The following is a 6,000-nucleotide window of genomic DNA, read 5'->3' on the forward strand; positions in this document are numbered from 1 at the left end:
TTCCCCTGGAAAATCTGGCTGATGAGCTGCTGAACAACAAACCAAATAAGCCATGGTCTCTGCTCTCTAGGAGCTTACATTTTACTCAGAAAAACAACGTTAACAGATATTTTCAATGGGAGGTGGTAAATGTTGTGGTAAAGGTTTAAAGGATAGAGGGGCCAGTAAATTCAATCTGGAGAGTAGGATCGTGGCTAAGAAAGTTCCCAGAAGAAGATGATGCCTAAATCTAGAAAGATTCATACGACTTTTCAAGGTGTAGAAGAGGGCTTTGGAATGATATCAGGATGTTGCCAGGCATCCTGGACTTACAAGCCTTTATTCCCTTGAAGGTAGGAATCATGTCTTAACTTTGCCCCCCTAGAATCTAACATGGTGTCTGGCATCTATTGGACACGTTGTAAGTGCTTGGTGAATGTATTTATATTCCCTCATTACCTCTTCAACAAAAATTATGTGGGGATTTGCGAGGTCAATATTGAACCTCATTGTTTAGAGAAGGAAGCAGATAAGAGAGGTTAGGTCATCAAAATCACAATGCCAGCTGATAGTGGGGTCACAGTAACCCTCACAGAAGTAGGGACATATCCAAACCAAACTAAAGAACAGCACAAATCTTAGCCTCGTGTGAGGACAGCAGTGAAGTAAGAAATAAAGTAAAAACTTTTCTATGATTAATAGTTCTTATAAAGCCCCAAACATCAAATTTTCTTCTAATAATTTCAGATGTCAAGCGGCAACATTTTATTTTACAATGTCCTTGAATAAATAAGGACTGGGGGGAAACATGTTTGTTTGGGTGGGTTACTAAGCAACATCACACAGCTAGAGACTCCTTTTGAAGGTGGAATCTGTGGGACCAACTGGTTCTTCAGCTTATGTCTACTTCATTGATTTTTATTTTCATTGAAAATAAAAGCAAAACAGGAAACAAACAGGCTATTGCAATAATACAGAAGTCAGCCGTGTGGAGAATACTAAATATTAAATTAGACTAGACTGTTTTTAAAATTGCCTTTTAAAATAGCTTTTCTGAGTGTCCACAGTGGCACTGAGACTAAAAGGTAGAGTTTGTACAGCATGTCCCCAGACGAACCTAGTACACAGATAAAATAAAGCCAAATAGCACCCATGCTATTATCTGTCCCACATGGTACTTCAGGTCCTATAGATTATTAAAATCTCTAATATGGCAATATGATGTGGCAACCAGGTGAAGAAAAGTATGAGTTTGTACATATCATATCTAATAAGGGAAAACTTTGCATGAGAAATAGAGGTTTTTTAAATATATTTTTATTGATTTCAAAGGGGAAGAGAGAGATAGAAACATCAATGATGATGATCTCACTCACTCATGGATAATAAAGACCATTATAAACTTATGAACAAAAATAGATACAGAGGCAGAGCTGCCTCGAACAGACTGTCAAACTACTGTGGGAAAGCCGGGGAGGGTTGAGGGGCAGGAGGGTGGGGGGGTAAGAGATCAACTGAAGGACTTGTATGCATGCATATAAGCATAACAAATGGACTTAAGACACTGGTGGGTAGGGGAGGCCGGGGGATTGTTAAGGGCGGGGGGGAAAAAGAGACATATGTAATACTCTTTGTAATACTTTAAGCAATAAAACAATAAAAAAAAAAGAAAGAAACATCAATGATGAGAGAGAATCATTGATCAGTGGCCTCCTGCATGCCCCTACTGGGGAGGGAGCCCACAACTGGGGCATGTGTCCATGACTGGAATCAAACCTGGACCCTTCAGTACACAGGCCAACGCTCTATTCACTGAGCCAAACCACCTAGGGCAGAAATAGAGTTTTAAGATGAATATTAAAGGAATTCTGTGGATACGGAAAGAAATTTACAGCCTAAGGCTTGATTCAGCAAAAGCTAGGAGCTCTGAAGGGAAAAAGGAAAAAAATCAAAAAAATGTCAAGATAAAAGCACAAAAGAAAACTAAATCCAGAAAAATATTGAGAGGTATTTTCACTAGAAACATATTGGATGGCTGGTGAAGGGTTTACAAAGACTAAGATTGAAATTAGTAGTGAAACTCCTGAAATGTAAGGTTTAGAACACAATGGACCAAATTATACTACCCAAGTATTGCTGTGAATTTTTGTAAATCACATGTCTTGCAATGATTTGTAATTAAGCTTGTGGGTAAGCACACAACTAATTCTGAATTATGTATGTGTGGACACATTTTCAATCAACCTGAATTCTTTTCAGGAAAAGGGTATAGTCTTAGGGAAAATCATTCAGGTTTTATTTTAAATAATTGACACTATTAAAAAAAGCATTATTATTAATTACAAAATAAAGTCTGTACTTTTCAACATACCTCTGGGGCCTACCTTGATCTGACCGTCCCTACCTTCTCCCACACCACTCTCTCTTCTTAACCCCCTCTTGTGTTGAAAGCCTTCACTATTGATCTGACACTAAATTATATTCTGCTGTCTATTTTTATTTAGACTAAGCATGTTATCCCTCCAATGAGATTATAACTTCCCAAAAGATCTGTCCAAATAGTATTTTGTTTTGTTTAGTATATTCTAACTAAATTAATAATGCTATTTACTATGCACAGTAAAAGTGACGAATTTGAACCCCAAAACTGATAGTAATTAAATTAATCTGCTTTATTCTATTATTCCTTGATATTATTGTTTTCTCATTCTTATTCTCTTCCGTAGGTCTCTACGTAGACCTACTAGCAAAAGATAGTAAGAACAAACAAACAATGAGCACACTAAGCAGTAATCTGCTGTCTTCTAAACCTTGAACTATAGCAAATCAAAAAGTCTTTGGGAACAAATATCGCAAAACTGAAAATAGCATTTTGAGCAGTCACTTTGTTATAGCTTCACGTGGGCTTAAGCTCTTCCCAGGGCCTTTGGAGCTCAGAGGTACGGTGCTGGTATGTAAACGTTAAAAAGAACTCTACATGAAGAATTAGGAAACCCTGTCCTTTGTCAAAGGTTTAGCTGTGTTACTGTAAATGGTGGCACCTGATCAGATCCGTTCCTTGACAAATCCTCAGGGCTGTTCACCTGTTTCATTGATAGTACTCTCACCCTTTTGCACAGTAGTTTCTCAAGAAGTATGTGTTATGGCCCTGCCGGTGTGGCTCAGTGGTTGAGCATCAACCTATGAACCAGCAGGTCACAGTTCGATTCCCAGTCAGGGCACATGCCCGGGTTGTGGGCTCGACCTCCAGTAGGGGGCGTGCAGGAGGCAGCTGATCAATGATTCTCTCTCATCATTGATACTTCTATCTCTCTCTCCCTCCCCCTTCCTCTCTTTCTAAAATCAATAAAAACATATTCTTTTAAAAAGAAGAAATACATGCCATGGAATCTTTTATGCTGGGCATAGAGCCTCTGTCCTCAAGAAGATCATAGTTTGGTTGAGACAAAGACTTCCAAATGCTCAATTTTATCATTATTAAGAGATAAGATAATAGCTAACACTTGAGTTTTTACCATGTGCCAGACAGTATTCCATGTGCCTTGCCTGAACTAATTCACTTATTCCTCCCAACAACCCTATGATCTGAACGCTCTATTTCTATTTTTATAGACTCAGGAAGAAAAACAATTTGCCCAAGGTCACACAGCTAGGACGCGGCAGCGCAGGCTCTGCATTAGCACTTGCAGGCACACGTCGAAGAGTACGTCTGACTCAAGGACCACTGCAGTTTCTAATGAAACACTAGACACATGGGGTAAACGTCTCATGAAAGCCCATCCCTTTGGGACGTCTTGGTGCTTCTGAAACTCGAGATGCCCCAGAATCCTCCGAGAAGATTCAGAATTTCAGCCTGACATCCTGGAGATTCTGAATCAATAAGGTTAGAGTGGGGGCCCAGAATCTATAGTTTTAACAAGTGCCGCTGATAACCTCGTGATCCGTTTTTAAAACACTGCACTACATCTATTTTCCAGCAGAACCCTTCGACTCAGCTTCTGGGCTCTCTTTTCAGGCCTGGCACTCTGCTGGCCAAGTGTCGGCTCAGAACCCGTTGACCACGCAGTCCGTAGTGCTGTGCAGGGCCTCGGCATCTTTGGAGAGGCCTGGATTACAGGCATCATAACCTTGACCCAGGACAGTCAGTTATTTGTGGTTTATTTGTCTGTCTCCTCTCGAGTGCAGGAGCTGTTTCACATTCTGGTTTATATACCCAGCGTGTAGTTCAGTGCACAGGAAGTGTCTTCAGAATGAATTGATGGATAGCATGAGCCAGGCTTATGCTCCAGACCCAGCAGCCCTGCCTGAAGCAGAAGACAGGTACCTAGCAGGACCAGGTGATACGTAGCCACAATTACTTAAATGCAAGCAGCATATTCTGACCACACAGGGAACCAACAAAGGATGTGGCACGTGGTCCAGGATGGGAAACCATGCTAGAAAAGTAGGTGGGAGGTTGTTCTGGGCTGAATCAGCTTGTCTCCATCAATAGTCCATATGTTGAAGTCCTAACCCCCAGGACCTCAGAATGAGACTGCAGTTGGAGATAGAGCTTTTTAAAAGTAAGTGAGTGCCTGGCTGGTGTGTCTCAGTGGTTGAGCGTCCACCCATGAACCAAGAGGTGACTGGTTCCATTCCCGGTCAGGGCACATACCAGGTTGCAGGCTTGATCCCCAGTGGGGAGCGTGCAGGAGGCAACTGATCGATGTTTCTCTCTCATTGATGTTTCTTTCTCTCCCTTTCTCCCTAAAATCAAATTATATATATATAAAAGTAACTGAGTGAACATGAAGTCATTAGGGTAGATGCTAATCCAATAGGACTGGTGTCCTTATATAAAGAGGAGACTAAGACACAGAGAAAAGCCCATGTGAAGATAGTGGAGGAAAACCGCCCTCTACAAGCCAAGGAAAGAGGCTTCAGAAGAAACTAACCCTGCCAACACCTTGATCTCAGACTTCTAGCACATACAATTGTGAGAAAATAAATTTCTGTCATTTAAGCCACCCAGTCTGTGACTTTATTAGTGGCAGTACCAGCAAACAAATACAGGAGCAGAGTATGAAAACTTACTAAGCCAAACTATGGAAATTCACTTTTAGCCTTTAAGCTGTCAGAAGCCCTAGAAGTGTCTAAGCATCAGTGTGCCATGAGCAGCTGTGGTTCTGTAATATAATTTGGAAGCAGTGGAGCCCCTGAAGTAGAGGATGGAGGTGGAATCGACAGACAGATCCATTATTCAATGTGATACAGAATGAGACATAAGGTAAGGGCCCTGGATGAAACCATTAGCCATGAGAATGAGAAAACAGAAGTCTTACCAGAGAGATATCTGTGGGGCAAAAGTAACAAGCTTTGGGGAAGATGAGGTGTGGGCTGAGGAGAGATGCGATATCCCGAAGTGGGTGAAGCTTGGAAAGTGGGGAGGACAACGCCTCAGATTCCTACTGGGGATACAGGAGGGGGAGCAGGCTTCATAGAGGAGGGAAAAGATAACTAGTTTGGAATAGGTTAAGTTTCAGACCGTTACAGAGAATAGAGTTGAATGTGCTTCGTGGAATGAGAATCAAGTTCTGGACCTAGGGCCTGATGTAAGATTCTGTGACTCAGAGGCCGGCGCTGGCCCCTGCAGGGGTGAGGGGGGCGGGGGGGATGAGCTTACGCTGGGCTGGGCACACCGTGGACCTGAGAGTCCCAAGGCCCAATCCATGAGATCCCACAATGGATGGAGAGAGGAGCCAACAGAGATTGAAGAAACAACCTAAAAAGAAACAGAAGACGGGAGAGGAGGGTCGTCAAGAGCCAAGAAAGTCAACATTAGTAGTTTATTGATAGTTTTCAAAGGAAGCAACGCTTTCTGTGCCCATGCTGCAGACCAGTTCAGGCTGGCTTTCCCTGGTTCACACCATCATCCATATTCTCTCTCTCTCTCTCTCTCTCTCTCTCTCTCTCTCTCTCTCTCTCTCCTCTCTCCTCTCTCTCTCTCCCCCTCTCTCACCCCCCCCCCCACCCCCAAAAAAA

Source organism: Myotis lucifugus, unplaced genomic scaffold, assembly GCF_000147115.1.
Source record: "Myotis lucifugus unplaced genomic scaffold, Myoluc2.0 scaffold_12, whole genome shotgun sequence".
NCBI lineage: Eukaryota > Metazoa > Chordata > Mammalia > Chiroptera > Vespertilionidae > Myotis > Myotis lucifugus.